This window comes from Microplitis mediator, chromosome 1 (assembly GCF_029852145.1).
Source record: "Microplitis mediator isolate UGA2020A chromosome 1, iyMicMedi2.1, whole genome shotgun sequence".
NCBI lineage: Eukaryota > Metazoa > Arthropoda > Insecta > Hymenoptera > Braconidae > Microplitis > Microplitis mediator.
In genome coordinates, this window is record NC_079969.1 from 17242031 (window position 1) to 17259291 (window position 17261).

Sequence of the window (17261 nt, forward strand, 5' to 3'; positions counted from 1 at the left end):
CCGTACATGTAAAGCGAAAGAAAATAAAATGTAGAAAAAAAAAAAAAAAATATAAAAGAAAAGGAAAAGAGATTTGAAAAGGAAATCTTAAATAGACTCGAGTGAAACCAGCTGTCGTAGATCCTAAATCTCAAAAAGTTGTCCTCTTTTTCAATCACGTGCACAATTGTGTTGTGAAAGAGACACAATATTATTTGAAAAAGTTCTTAGTTGAATTGGAACATATTTTTGTAACAATGTCGCGGTTGCACTTTTAATATACTTTTTTTTTTTTTTTAAACTCAACAGCTTTTTTCAAGTTTATAATCTAAACAAATATACACACATATATATACACAAAATCCAAACGTTGTGTATATAATTAAAAAAACATTTTCTCAATAAATTTTTTTATTCGATTTATTGGTATCGGGAAATTCTCAGCTGCCTTTAATCCCCCTCGTAATTTCTCTCGCGTGTATGTATAATTCTTTATTTTTTCAATTTTTTTTTTTATTATACCGTCTAGGTTTTCACTAGATTTTAGATCAACAGTCTAGAAAGATATGGGAAAGGGAAATCCCATGACCCTCAAGATTTTTTGCGGGATGAAACCGAACGCTTTGGGTAAAAAAAATAAAGAAAGCGGAGAAAGGTTGATCCCAATTTTTTGTCACTACTGTCGAGACGACTTCTTCGACAGGTAAAAATCCATTCAAGCCTGCATAAGGGGATGCCACTCTCTTTCTATTCTCTGTTTAGAAACATACATCGAACTATTCATATATACTTATACATACACATGTAAAAAATACATTTCAAAATATCTACGCCATAAAATTTATTTAGTTATTTTTTTCAAAGCGACAATACTGTTCATCAATTTTTTTTATTATTTCTATCTATAGCAACATTCTACTGTCAGAAATTTTTTTCAAAAAATAAGTTTTATTATTTGGTTGATAGCTAGCATGAAATCAAAAAATTGAATTGTTTTTATTGCAATCTGACTCGTATAACTTTCGTTTTCTAACGTTTTTATACGATAAATAATTTCCAATACTCCTCGTGATAGTGAAATTCACTTCAAGGGGATTTAATAAATGAAAAATAATTCACTCCGCGTTCGCTCCGCAAATTTTTACAGCGTGGCTATACAGAACGAACTTCAAAGAAAAACTGTATGTCATCAACAGCTTGTGAAAAATAATTCATAGTAGCTCTAGGTGTGATTCGAACCTAAGCCTATATAGTCAGTACTTGCGTTCAAGAACAAAAGTATTATCCAGTTTTTTTTTTTTTTTTTAAATAAAGTTTATTTCTTTTTAGTCAGCACATTGTTGCATAGGAATACCTGACTAGAAATTTTTAGTTGAGACCTATTGTGACCTATTATATCCCCACGTTAGGATTTCCCACTTAAGTCCCACACAGAACCCAATCGGGAAAAATGACAATGATTTTTTTCATTTCCACGTTGGGATTTCCTACTTAGACCCCACTTAGGACCCAGTTGGGAAATACTGACCTTTAATTATTTTATTTTTGTTTGGGATTTCCGAATTGGGTTCTGTTTAGGTCCTTAGAAGGATTTCCCTATTGGGAATGCCCCATTGGGACCCAATGAGGACCAGATACATACACTGGGTGATCCCAAAGTAATTTCTAGTCGGGTAAAAATATAACTTAAAAATTACTCAATCATGTTAATACTAGAAAGTAGTAACGTTGGAGCTGCTGCTCACATGCTTGTATGGCAAGCCAACGACTAATTTAAGCTTTAATTCACTGTAATTAATGATATAGAGTGTACCTTAAAAATTGTTGGTGATTAGAAAAGGACGGAAAAAACGACTTATTTCGAACCACCTATAACGGTGACACGCGTTAATATCTCCGGACAAAATATCCCCGACAAAATATCCACGACAAAATATCCCCCGACATAATATCCACGCGACAAAATATCCCCGCGACAAAATATCTCCAGACAAAATATCTCAGGATAAAATATCTTCATGACAAAATATATGTTGACAAAATATCCCTATCGTTTTACACACACACAAAATACCTGAAAAAAAGACACGTCCTATTGCACGTATGTGTGTTCATATATTGTTGTGATTACACACACCCAAAACCTCTGAAAAAAGGGCACAATTTTATTGCAAACGGATGCATTCAGATATTTATGTATTTACACACACACAAAATGCTTGAAAAAAAGAACACGTACTATTGCATGTATGTGTGTTAATATATTTTTGTAATTACACTTACCCAAAACCTCTGAAAAAAGAGCACAATTTTAATGCAAACGGATGCATTCAGATCTTTATGATTAATATTAAATTTGACTAAAACTATTGATGAAAAGTGACCTTAAATAGTTGGTAATTACTAATAGTTGATAATAGATTATATTACTTACAGTAATTAAATTAATCAATAAGTTTAGGTTTTTTTGTATTCCAATTCAATTATTTTTATTAATGTTAGTAAAGAAGTTCAATATAATCTTTAACGTTTTATACTTATTTCTTTCTTATTATTTTAAATTGCTTTTATTAAAAATTTTGGTCAACGTAAATATTCGTGGATATTTTGTCTACATATAATTTGTCATGAAGATATTTTATCCTGAGATATTTTGACTGGAGATATTTTGTCGCGGGGATATTTTGTCTCGTGGATATTATGTCGGGGGATATTTTGTCGTGGATATTTTGTCGGGGATATTTTGTCCGGGGATATTAACGCAGGTAACCACCTATTACTACGTTAGTTGAGTGTTGTTTACCCGACCACAATCACTGGTTTCAATTAGTATCATACTATTGACACGCCGAAAAAAAAAATGCTAACTATCATCATCTTGTAATAGGGAATGATTACCATCTGTAGGTGATAATGATAATCATTATCATGCTTTAAATTAATGGACACCTATGAACATTACTGAAAATTCATGAGTGTTGATAAGTGTTTTATTAGTGATCATTAGTGACCATAAGTATTCTGATTAGTGAATCTTACAAGACTATTGGATGTGAATAGTGTTAATAGTGTTTATTAGTTTTCACTGGTTGGAGTACTAATGGGCCTTGCAACACTATTGAAAATGATTAGTTTTTAATGACGTTCCATTAGTATTCATTAATACTCTGGCTAATTAATCTTGCAACATGATTGGAAGTGATTGCTGTTGTATTTGTGATCATTAGTACTCCAAATACTGAGTCTGACAGCACTATTGGAAGTGATTAGTGTTAAATAGCATTTTATTAGTAATCATTAGTAATCTGATCAGTGAATCTTACACTATTACTGAAAGTGATAAGTGTTGATCAAGTTTCAATAGTGTTCATTAGTAATCCGAATAGTCGATACGACTTTGGTGTGAAATTTCAATTAATGACACTAATGCCACTAACCCGACTAGAATTTCTTCCTGATTTGCCTGAAGTACCATAAGGACCTTATCAGGTTAATATAAGGTTTGCCTTATTAGGGCAAACCTGACGAGTTCCTGATCAGGACCTCGTCAGGATATCCTTATTCAAAAAAAAGTTATTTGTCATTGGGTCAACCTGACAAGTTCCTGATCAGGACCTCGTCAGGATATCTCTATTGAAAAAAAAGTTATTTGCCATCGGGTCAACCTGACGAGTTCCTGATCAGGGCCTCGTCATGATATTCTTATTAAAAAAAAAGTTATTTGTCAGCGGGTCAACCTAACAAGTTCCTGATCAGGACCTTGTCAGGATATTCTTATTAAAAAAAAAGTTATTTGCCATCGGGTCAACCGGACGAGTTTCTGATCAGGACCTTATCAGGATATCCTTATTCAAAAAAAAGTTATTTGTCATTGGGTCAACCTGACAAGTTCCTGATCAGGACCTCGTCAGGATATCTCTATTAAAAAAAAAGTTATTTGCCATCGGGTCAACCTGACGAGTTCCTGATCAGGGCCTCGTCATGATATTCTTATTAAAAAAAAAGTTATTTGTCAGCGGGTCAACCTAACAAGTTCCTGATCAGGACCTTGTCAGGATATCTCTATTAAAAAAAAAGTTATTTGCCATCGGGTCAACCTGACGAGTTCCTGATCAGGGCCTCGTCAGGATATCTCTATTAAAAAAAAAGTTGTTTGCCATCGGGTCAACCTGACGAGTTCCTGATCAGGGCCTCGTCAGGATATTCTTATTAAAAAAAAAGTTATTTGCCATCGGGTCAACCGGACGAGTTTCTGATCAGGACCTTATCTGGATATCCTTATTCAAAAAATAGTTATCCCATCCCTTTAAATATTTCATTTACAGGCTGAAAATTAAAAAAAGTACAAAAGAATATTATATAAAAATGACGTCAATCATTGTAGCACCCATTTTTTACCTCTTCATCAGTTATTCTTTGACATCATAATGAATATTATATTTACACTTTCAAGATCACTTGTGTATGTCAGCCCAGTGGATAGCATCGAGGACTTTGAATCGAAAGGACGCAGGTGCGAGCCCAGCAGTTATCGGGATTTTTTCATCAATAATAAATATGTTTACTCCCTCTAATTAATGCTCTCAATACAATAGATAACGTTCTCGATCGAATTAAAATTCTCTTATTTTTTTTTTTGCAATTAAATATTTTTTTAAAAATAATTACTAATAAGGTAATCCTGATAAGGATTTGATGAGGATATCCTGGTAAGGACCTGATAAGGCATTCCTGATAAGGACGTGATGAGGATATCCTGGTAAGGTCCTGATAAGACAATCTCGATAAGGACCTCATGGGTCTTAAGCGTTACATCCATATCAGGATCCTCGTCAGGATACCCTGATCGGGACCTTATTTGAAATAAAGTTAACCCGATAAGGACCTCGTCAGGCCCTTATGAAAACTTCTAGTCGGGAATCTTTCGAATTATTTGAAACTTTGAACTATTCGATATTCGATTCGAACAAGATTCGCACACCCCTAGTTGGTTTGTTACAATATTTTCTATATTTATGTATAGATTTATTTAATATAAAATTGAAGGATAGTTTCATTGTAAGAATTATTGTTTTCATAAACAATTCCATATTCCAACCAAGCGTATTTAAATTAAATTCTAACAGATTTTAAATGAGGATTCGAATTTGAGTCAATTTAAAATTTTTCCAAGTATTAATTTGTAATCAATCGTATTTTTAGTTTTCGAATTTCTCTAGCTTTCTAAAAAACGCAAAATCAACACTTTCAAATTCACTTGAATTTGAGAATTTACTATGGTAAACATTTTCAAAACATTTCGTAATTGAATACTTTTTTAAATCGGTTCATCGTGCTTAGATGGGCAAAATTGATTTATTTTTTTTAATAGTGGACCAAAATAAACACATTAATTATGAACTGAATACTGTATTGCTTTGAATTTACAAAAGAGTGCGGAGGGGGGGAGCAAGTAATAGGTTTGTTCAGCTGATACCATTCTCGGCGTGGTGGCATATAGAAAATATTGTAACTGATACAAAATAACCTCAACCTTTTTTTTCTTTTCTGCATCTAAAAGTTTCTGTAATTTAATTTTTATACTTTTCATTGTAAAGTCAATTTGAAAATGGATTTTTTTAATAACAATGCTGGACTGTTTATAAATACATATTTATCCAGACATATTAGTCTCATGACCCGAATTTAGCCAACAAAAATTAATTTAAATAACATAACTTATTTTAAACAATCTACGGTATTTTTTTCACTTTCATTTCATACAAAACGTGCATTTTCATTTTAATAAATTGCATAAATAATAATCTTTATTTATATTTATATTTATTATTCATCACGAAGTCATCATTGCACAATAAAATAAAATAATAAACCTTTCACTTTTTCATTTGGATAATAAATATTAAGAAATAATGGCTTATTTATTGTAAGTTATAATTATTCCTTGACTCATTTAATAAACTATGTCAAAGTTCTATTTTTCATTTGTCAAATCAGATTGACTGATATTAATTCATCACTATAATAGAGTAGGGCAAAGAGGATTATGAGCGTGCATTCATTTTGAATTAACAAAAGGTCACCTCTTACTTTTTACAGTTACCAAGGTTAAATATTTTAAGTGTCATGGTAGGTACATACAGCTATTGTATTATCATTACGTATCTATTAATTCAAATATTCCAGTACACGTGTTATTATTTAATTATATCGCGTGCGAAATGCCAAAAGGAGGTAGAATTTTTTTTTTCTTTGCCAATCGCTCTCTAAACATTTTCTCAGCTTAACAGGGGTTATCAGATATTTTCGGCTGAGGTTTTTTCGGAAGCAAAATCTCTAAATACAAAACATAGACCGCACATTGCTGCACTACTGTGTAATCTAGCGAAGGGCGCTTTAATTGTTTTATGATGTTCGTTTGTTTAAGGGAAAAACTCGGCCAAAGTTGTTATTTACTGCACAAGTGCAACAAAGATAGTACCGTTTGAGGAGTGTAATAGAGAGAGAAGTTCAAACCCCTCTTAAAAAAAAAAAAAATCTCAAAGGCAAAAGGGCGTACACAGTAAAAAATTTGTGTAAAATCAACACAGTTTGTGTGTTAAAAACGGTTGACACGAAATTTGTGTTGAAATTTCGACACAAACTTTGTGTAACCCCTTTTTAACACAAAGATTATGTTGAAATATCGCCATAAGAGGGCGCAAAGAATCCACAGTAACACAAAAAATGTGTTAATAAGGAGCGTATAACACATTTTTTATGTTACAAAATGAAGTGACACAAACTTTGTGTTAGTTTAACACACTACAATTTTTAACACAAACCGTTTTCGACACAAATACACAATATTTTTTACTGTGTATGTCTTAGTTTATTAGGTTACAAATACGAATTCTAATTACGGATACAAATTTTGATTCTAATTTTAATCGAAAAAAAAAATGAAAAATATTGGCTAAAGTACTAGTTTTATCGAGGTGCAATTCCCACACCTTTTTATTCCTCATCTGCCGTATTTTCGTCTGAAATACAAAAATGAAATTTTTAGAATACACCATCGACATGTTAGTATACAAACATTTGGCGGTTGAAATCGGCTTTCAGTCATCATAAAGACTGTTTAAAATAATATTTCTTTTAAGAGGATGTGCCATCTATTCTCTTTCTCACACACATGTGAACGAACGGAACTGTCCTTGTTGCACTTACATTAGCAAATGGAAATTTCGAATGAGCCGTTCTCAGACATAAACTGCAATTTCCGAACGAGAAACATTTCATTCGATAAATAATAAGTTTACGCATCGAATGACATATTTTGTTTAATAATTTGGGTCTTTACTTGTGAAAACGGTTCATTTGAAAATCACCTGGTACACTCTCTTAAATGAAGCTTTTAAAATTACGGATTTAAAAAATTCCCAGTATTCTTTTTTAATTAATAAACATCTGAAATCGAATTAAAAATGATAAGGAAAATATTAAAATTAGTCATGTACACAGAAAGAAATGATTTGAGCCAAGAAAATTTAAAGGAGACCGAAGTTACAGAGCAAGAAAAAATTTTCTTGGGACAAGATAAATTTAAATTTGTTCAAGAATCTTTCAGTCTTTCAAAATATTTTCGTACATTTATTTCCGCTTTCAAGGAATTCGAAAATTCGTTGGCATCCAACGTTGGGACCTTCAGGTTCATGTAAAAAATCACCGGGGTAAGTCCAAGCGGTGTAGGTGTTAAAATTATCGGTGTTAAATTTACCCCCGAAAGCGGTGTTAAAATAACGTCGCCGCCGGTGTAGATATCGCGTGGCAAAAGGTAAAAGGGCGCATTGCTACAGGTTAGTAGAAAATTATGCTAAAAGGGCGCATAAAAAAAAATTCAAGTTTTAATACAAAATACTGACAGATAGTTTTACAAGACAAGTTAGATGAAAAAAACAGTCTCCTACACTTTTTTTTTTCAAAATTTATTGAAAATAAAATAATTAAAATAAAAAAAAATGAAAATATCAAATTTTTAATTAAATATAAATTTTCATGACGATTATAAAAAATAAAAATTTACTAATTTATTCTTTAATTATTGTAGTGGATTATTATGGATCCGCCATAAATCAGAATAATTTGAAAAAAAAAAAGTACAAATATGAAGAAGGAGGGTATGGGAGTCGTACCTAAATGAACTGGTTACATATTTCTACAATTTTTTAACTTCCCGCTAAGAAAATCGACGATTTTCGAAAAATTGGGAAGTTATTGTTTTCACCCCGATTTTCGAAAATCGAAATTTCATCAGATGTCAACGTTTTGAGGTCCTAGGTAGCTATTCTGACTATTTTCAGAATGATGCCCAAGTGTGTGTGTGTGATTGTGTGTGTGTGTGTGTGTGTGTGTGTGTGTGTGTGTGTGTGTGTGTGTGTATGTGTGTGACCGGTCTACAACTTTTCAACTAATGAACCGATTTGTATGGTTAAGGCGGCAATCGGAAGAGCTTGTTTGCCATCAACTTTTCTGAAAATTTCAAATTATTTGATCAAGTAGACTCGAAAATATTGGCGAATTACGAAAAAAAAAATTTTTTTGTTAGTTTTTTATTGATTTCTCAGAAACGACTTATACGATCAATTTCAAAATCTATTTAGCTCTAGAACTTAATAAAACGCGTCGATTGCCGCCTTAGCCATCTCAATCGGAGTATACGTTCGAGAGTTATCGCGGGAGAAAGAAATGGTAAAAAACGGTTTTTTGCTAATATCTTCGAAACAACTGAACCAAACAATTTAAAAATTTTATCAGCTCTAGAATCCAATAAAATACGCCAATTGCCGCCTCAACCATCAAAATTGGTCAATTCGTTCCTGAGATATCGTGGGAGAAAGAAATGCTAAAATCGATTTTTTTCGAAAACAATGGCACACAAAAGTATGTTCGAGCTCGAAAATGTATCCACAACAATGTTTTCGAGCTCAAGGAGCGGGAAGTTTTGGGGCTGGCCCGCAGGGTCAACCGATAGACAGATTTTTTTTTTTCAATTTAGTATAAGAATTTCAAAATAATTTTATAAACTCTAATAACCAATTCCATAACACAAAATATTAATACAATCACGCATACTTTGTGATTTTTCTAAGCATATTTTTAATTTTGATATTAAAAGAACGTATAAGTTAGAATACACATTTTTGACTGCAGCATTTTATTTTTTTTTCATTTTTAGACTTCGGCTAAGCTTTTAAATAAATTTTTCAGAAAAAAAATTTATACGCTCTTTTAGCTTTTGGTCACAAAATTTTTGGATTCCTAAAGCTAAAAGGGCGCATAATCAAAGACATACGCCCTTTTACCTTTGGGAAAACAATGTTTGATTTTCAATCGTAGAAAATGTTTACTAATCGATTGGCGATGAAAAAAAAATTTATGCGCCCTTTTACCTTTTGGCACGCGATATTCTTAACCGGTGTTAAAATATTTTACTTTGTGAATATTTTTACACTGTAAAAAAAGATTCCTGTCGTCAAACCAGATTTGTTTGGCTCAAGTACTCCGTGCGTTTGGATACAGCCAAGCGCGTCAAGCGATTGAGTCTACCGCCCTCTACGTTTGACAGTATATTTTGCTTCAACTGAGAGTTTCTTGAGGGAAGGTACCAAGTCGTTTAAACTAACTCTATAGTAGGCCATTTAAATATAGTGGAAACCTAAACATGCAAACCTCTCAATAAGACAATTTATAGATAAATTGAGAAAAATATCGATAGCCCGAACTGAGAATCGAACCTAGACCATGTCGGTATCGTGCCGAGTGTTAGACCAGTTGAGCTATCCGGCCCTATACTGTATTCCGTTCAAGTTGATCTATAACTTATTGAGCCACACTTGATATAACTATAAAATATTTTTTATTAATTTTCATAAAGAACTGACATTTTTTGTGTTTTATAATCTTTAAAGTTAATACTTCAAGCGGACGCAATTTACCCCGCTTTTACACCGGTATTACTCCGCTTTTACACCGCCCGGGAAAAACGGATTAGATCTGACCAAATATCATCATATCTGGTCAGATCTAATTACGTATATCTGATCAGATCTATTTATATCTGGTTAGATATGGGATTTGAGATATAATCAGATCTAGTTATATCTGATCAGATCTAAACAGATATAGGGGAGAGTGGGGCAGAGCGGCCCTCCTAAGCCAATTATTATTTTTTGTGGCTTTCAACCATAAGATCACTTTACTTTTGTCCTATTTCGAACAAATTCATGGACATTTTGCCAAAATTCTGAAAAATTTTTTTTTTTTTTGTGGGGCAGAGCGGCCCCCCTTCAAAAAGTGATAAAACAAATTTTTTTTTTCGTTTTTTTTTTTTTAAATTGTTTTCATCATTAAGAATGTATTTCTTTCTCTTGACAACTATTTTTGGTTTTATATTACTCGAAAAAAATTTTTTAAAGCGTAAAAAATCGTTCACTCTCGATTACCGTAATTACTAATTGTTATTTAATAAAAAAAAAAATCAATTCTATAATTTTACTTTATTTCAAAAATTTATCAACTAAAAAAAAAAATTTAATTTTTATAAATTTTTAGTGACCAAATTTGCCTCTTACATAGAGAAACGGCCGAAAAATATGAAAAAAACATTTTTTCGAAAGTTTCGACTGGTCCATTTTGCCCCAGGTGTTATGCGTAGGACTAGAAATGTGGAATTATGATAATTTTTTTTTAATTTGACGATAAAAATATGAAAAAATCACTTTTTCAAAATTTTGGGCTTGTCCATTTTGCCCCAAATGTCATGCGTAGGGGTAAAAATGCGCAAACATATCGGATTTATAGTAATTAGTCGAAAAAAAAAAAATTTTTTTTTTGGTCAAAATTTCATGGGGGCCGCTCTACCCCACCCTCCCCTAACTATATCTGGGTTGAAAAATTCATCAGACATGAACAGATCTAGTCATATCTGATCAGATCTAAACAAATATAACTATATCTGAGTTGAAAACTACATTAGACATGATCAGATATAGTCATATCTGATCAGATCTAAACAGATATAACTATATCTGGATTGCAAAATACATTAGACATGAAAAGGTCTTATCATATCTGGCCAGATATAACTATATCGAAGTTGTCAACAGCATCAGATTTGATTAGATCTGATTAAGTAGTTATACATATATTATAGTAAATCATATAAAGGATGAATAACAATGGGTCTTTAATTCTTTTACCATTTTATTTATTGACAAATATATTTAATAATAAAGTTATTTATTTAAGTTTAAAATATTTTGAGATTGAGCTATAACTCAAAGATCTCACATTGGTCAAATTTATTGACGTGTAAACAAGTTTAGCTCGTATTACTTTCATTAATACAATTTAAGTTTAGGAATTTTCAATATAAGTGTATGTTTAAAAATGTTATCTCAAGCGTAGAATGAGAATAAAAGACATATCTAATCAACAATAATTATCTTTCCTATTCCATAATAGCATCTGGATTTTATACATAAACATTTAAAATTTATCTAGGATAATAATAAAAAAAATAGCAACTGAAAGATCTAGGTAGAGATCTGTTTGAATACATCTGTTCAGATCTAGTTATATCTGGCCATGTCTTGCCAGATAGAAACAATTTAAAAATCTAACCAGATCTGGTCAGATCTAATAAGATTGTTTTTTAGTTATATCTGGTCAGATCTAATTATATCTGGCCAGATCTCGTCAGATAGAGGCAATTTCAAGATCTGGCCAGATATGACCAGATCTAATAAGATTAATTTTTTGTTATATCTGGTCACATCTGAAAAGATCTGAAAAGATTATTTTTTAGTTATATCCGGCCAGATCTGATTATATCTGGCCAGATCTCGTCAGATAGAGACAATTTAAAGATCTGGCCAGATCTGCTAAGGCAAATCTGGCCAGATCTTTTTATATATGACCAGATCTAATCCGTTTTTCCCGGGCGGTTACCCCGCTTTTACTCCGCTTTTACACCAGTTACCCCGCTTTAACACCGGTGTATTACTCCTCCTACACCGGTGTAATTTCATTTTTACACCGGGCAGAGTTAAAACGAGTCCATTTTTAACACCGCTCATTTTACAGTGTATAAAAGTATAAGCGACATACAATTAATAAACTTAATTCTTTCGGTCTCTTCGAAACCAGTGTGCAGGCACTCTTCAATGATGGAGAATTTTATTGCGATCATCGTCAGACAGTTTATTTTTCGGTTCGTGATGACCTCGCCGATCAGGAGACAACGATCCAGTCGTGCTTCGTGTTTCTTTCGCTACCATAACTCTTACTCTCTTCTCTGAAATATATAGAGTTTTCAAAAAGAACTGTTTACACACAGTAACGTAGGCATTGTTCACCTTAAATCTACATGTTATTTTGTTCCTGAAAAAAACAATGACAATTAAACATTGATTCTTACAATTAATATGTATTTTAAATGATATAACAAGACATCATTTGCAATTTATTTTTTCAATTAAAGAAAACTTATTTACTCGCGTCGACTATCATTATTTACATCATTTTTAACAATAAGTAATTTCCCAATTAATTCACGCTGCCGATTTGCGTATGTACGTATGTAAATATCTGTAACTTTTGAATGAATGAACCGATTTTGATCGTCAAAGTGTCATTCGACGCGGCTTGTCAATATTTAAAAGCTGTAAAAATTGAGCTTGATCGGTAGAATGCGTTCGGGATATTCCAAAGATAAAATTTTTTCAAAAAATGTTTTTTTTTTATAACTTGAAATGTGCTCGATGGATTAATTCCAAAATCTAATCAGCTCTAAAACTTTATAAGCCGCGCTGAGTGCCACCTCAACCATCAAAATCGGTTCATTCGTTCAAAAGAAACCGTTGTCGAAAGAAATAAAAAAATTTTTCTTTTAGTTTCTTTTAATATCTCAAAAAACGACTAGATCAATCAATTCCAAAATCTGATCAGCTTTAGAACTCAATAAAACGCGTCGATTTGCACCTTAATTTTCTTAATCGGTCAATTCGTTTGAGAGATATCGTTGGAGAAAAAATGGTAAAAAACGATTTTTTTCAAAAAGAACGGCACACAACAATGTTTCCGAGCTCAAGGAAGTTTTAGGGCTGGCCCGCAGGGTCAACCGATAGACCTATTTTTTTTTTCAGACAAGCTGATGAGCCAAAATCGTGGAGGAAGTGAGCGTACTTTTTTCGAGGTGGTTGTCTTTAGCGCGGTACAACGTACGTTCTAATGAAGATTTTTATTTGAAGTTTGTTTTACATACTCTTGAAATATCACTAAATGAATGTTTAAAAAATCGAACTTCTATATTTTCATTGGTCGTAAAAAAAAATTCCCAATAAACATTCAAAAAACAGGCCGTCACACGAGGGAATCCCCTAAAATTAATAATCAGTTATTTCTTGTCAATAAATTTTCTTGTGAAAAATCCATAACTTATTTTACAAAATTCTTAAGAATTTGTTTTGAGCAAAAATTTTTTTTTCTTAGTTTATTTAGGTATACAAATGTGTGATATTGAATCAAGTATAGATGATGCTTTGTATACGTGAATATATATTGCAGATGAATTGACACAACATCAATCTAGTTCAATAAACGAAGAAATACGGGCGTTTATCACGAATAGTTGGATATTGTATAAACATTGATAGTAAGGCAAATACGTGTATGTCGTCACGCAGCTATCCTTGTTGTTCTCTCCCTCATCTTGATCACGTTTATATGTGTATCAAGGGAGATATGCCTAATGTGTTTGTATAACTGTCCCTCCGTGGCTGTGGGTATTTACTTATTGTCGATCGATTTATATATATATATATATATATATATATATATATATATATATATGTTCTATTTCCAACAAAACCTCAAACTAAACCAGGCATAAATGCATGTTACTGTTGTCCGTGTGAGTGAGTTTGTTTATCCAGTTAAATTCACAGCTGAGTTGCTATAGTTGAGATTTTAAAGATAAAGGAAATTTATACCCAAGGTTTTGCACCGAGAAATATTTTTTTTCTATGGATTTTATTTATATCGTTAGTTTTAATATTTACCACGAACCAATAATTTTTTTAGTAATTCGTTTTTTAAATTCGGGAGATTATTACGTTTCTATATTTTTTAGAATTCTGGGGGAAATTTGTTGATCTCTAATGAAAATGATTTTTTTTTATATTTAATAGTATCGTAGATTTGTGATGTCAGTTTGCGATTAATAAGAATAATGGAATTTGGCTTTTCGATGACTACTTGCTTAAGAAATATTATTGATTATTTTTAGAAGCGTGCAGGATTTGATTGACGATAATACATTTTTCGAGAGAATTGTATTCGAATTTCGATGGGATTTTATGAGATTGACATATGGACATGAATAATAACAATTCACATTTTCCCTTTTTTCAAAAAAAATAAATAAAGGAACTTTTTTTGTTGTCGAATTGTTGAATATTTCGGTATAAACATTTACCTACAGAAGGACTTTGGATCAACAAAAGAAATATGTCAAGCTCCATATGTCACTTAAAATTTTTTTGAAATGCGGGGTTGTGTGGAAGGGTAAAACCCTCGTGGAAAACCTCATAAAAGGTATAACTACTAACTAAGATGTTTACAACTCTATTGTTGATTGTAAACTATCTGAAAAAAATTTACTCATATATATTTCAAGTATGACAGGACATATTTCGTACACATGTTTTTCTCCTTTTATAGACTTTGACCTTTTTGTATTTTCTAAAATGAGAAAAATTTTTTTTTTCATCAAATATCCCGGGTCAAAAAATTAGATCTGTTTTAAAATAAATGATAAATTCGAATATTTTTTCTTTACTTCAAGTTTATAAATCGTATTTATTTTATATTAGGATTTACTCTGTTTTTGCCCGTACTATTCCTTATCCAGGCCACCCACATGAAAATACCATATATGATAAATATATAATAAATATGGGACCATATAAGTGGCTAAAAACGATATATATTTGCTTATATATAATATAGTGAGTTTTAATATAAGTAATTATATACGTAAGTTTATAAGTCAATACATGTATTATATATATTTATAATCATACACTGTAAAAAATCACCGGGGTAAGTCTAAGCGGTGCAGGTGTTAAAATTATCGGTGTTAAATTTACCCCCGAAAGCGGTGTGAAAATAACGCCGCCACCGGTGTAAATATTCTAGACCGGTGTTAAAATAACGCCGTCGCCGGTGTAGATATTCTTTACCGGTGTTTAAATATTTAACTTTGTGAATATTTTAACTTACTCGATCACTATACTTGTTAATAAATGATATTTTTTATTAATTTTCATAAAGAACTGACATTTTTTGTGTTTTATAATCTTTAAAGTTAATACTCCAAGTGGACGCAGTTTACCCCGCTTTTACACTGGTATTACTCCCTTTTTACACCGGTATCAAATATATAAATAATATATTGAAGATATACGGAAATATATGAAATCATGTAAAAGAAAACATATATACAAATATAATAAAATCGGCCAAAATCTATATATAGTTCTATGTATGATTTCATGTATAGTCACATATATATTTATATCTGTAACATATATTTTTTAATATATGTTTACCACATATGATATTTTCATGCGGGCAATAAATCAGACTTATTTTCGTATGATATTTAATCTGTTTTAAGTCGCGTTTAGACTAAAAACAGACATTTTTATTATAATTCATGGTCTGTGTTCAATTGTTTTTAAGGACAAAAACAGACTTTATTTACTATAATTTTTAGTCTATTTTTAATCGTTTTTAGATCAAAAACAGGACTTTTTACAAATATAAATAATAATAATGATATAGATTCATAAATTTATTTTAATTTTTTTGATATTTAAAACATGCTAATGCACTTACGTAATAAGATGTCACAAAAATTTACATGGTTTCTAATGCCAAAATATTTTCGATTTTATCCAGTAAATAAGGAAAATTTCTTGACATTTTAAGAGTTATTTTATTACTTTCCCGGGTCGAAAAATTTGATCTGATTTTAGTCTAACTGGACTGTATTTGGGCTACTTGGTATGTTATTGAACTTCGATAAAAATTTTAATCTGTTTTTGATCTACCCGGACTGAAAAATTTGACCTGATTTTAGTCTGATTGGACTATTTGATCTGATTCTGATCTTTTATGAAAATTTTAAGCTGTTTTCGACCTGCTACTTTAAAAAACAAACGCGTTACGAGCAGACTAAATTAGATTAATTCGTGAACTTTAAAAAATTTTAGTTCTGAAAATTTACAAGGACAAAACTAGATTAAATCATGGACTTATAAAATTTTTATTTATGGGCAATATTTATGAAAAAATATTAAGTTGCAGAATTGATTATGTTTTATTTACTATTTATTTACTATCTTTTGTTTAAAAATGTCGGCAGTTAATGAAAATTTGACAGCTTAATTTTTTAGTTGTCTTCATTGAATATTTATATCATTGAATAAAAGTGATAAAATAACTCTTGAAATGTCAAGAATTTTCTCTTATTTACTGGATAAAATTTAAAATATTTTGGCATAAGAAAACATCAAAATTCTTGTGCTACGGAGAAAAATGTTGGCTCGAAATCTACCAATTTTTATTATGCTGTCGACCAAACTTGAAACAGAAAGTAAAGTATCCAAAAAATTACTATGCTCTTATAAAAAATTATTATGCTGCATCAAAATTATTATAATGTATGGAAGTAATTGATATTGAAGCTCGTCGATAAGTTTCTCGCGCGTAATAAGTAATGTGATACAGTATAATCACTTTTTGTAAGAGCACGATAATTTTTTGGATGCTTTACTCCCTGTTTCAAGTTTAGTCAACAGCATTGTAAAAATTGGTAGGTTTCGAGCCAACATTTTCTCTGTGTGACATCTTATTATGGAAGCGCATTAGCATGTGTTAAATACCAAGAAAATTAAAATAAATTAATAAATCTAGATTATTATTATTATTAATATTTATAAAAAGTCCTGTATTTGTCCTTAAAAACAATTGAACACAGACTAAATATTATAGAAAATAAAGTCTGTTTTTGTCCTTAAAAACAATTGAACACAGAGCAATAATTATAATAAAAAAGTCTGTTTTTAGTCTAAACGCGATTTAAAACAGACTAAATATCATACGAAAATAAGTCTGATATTAGCCTGGATAAGGAATAGTACGGGCAAAAACAGATTAAATTCTTATATAAAATA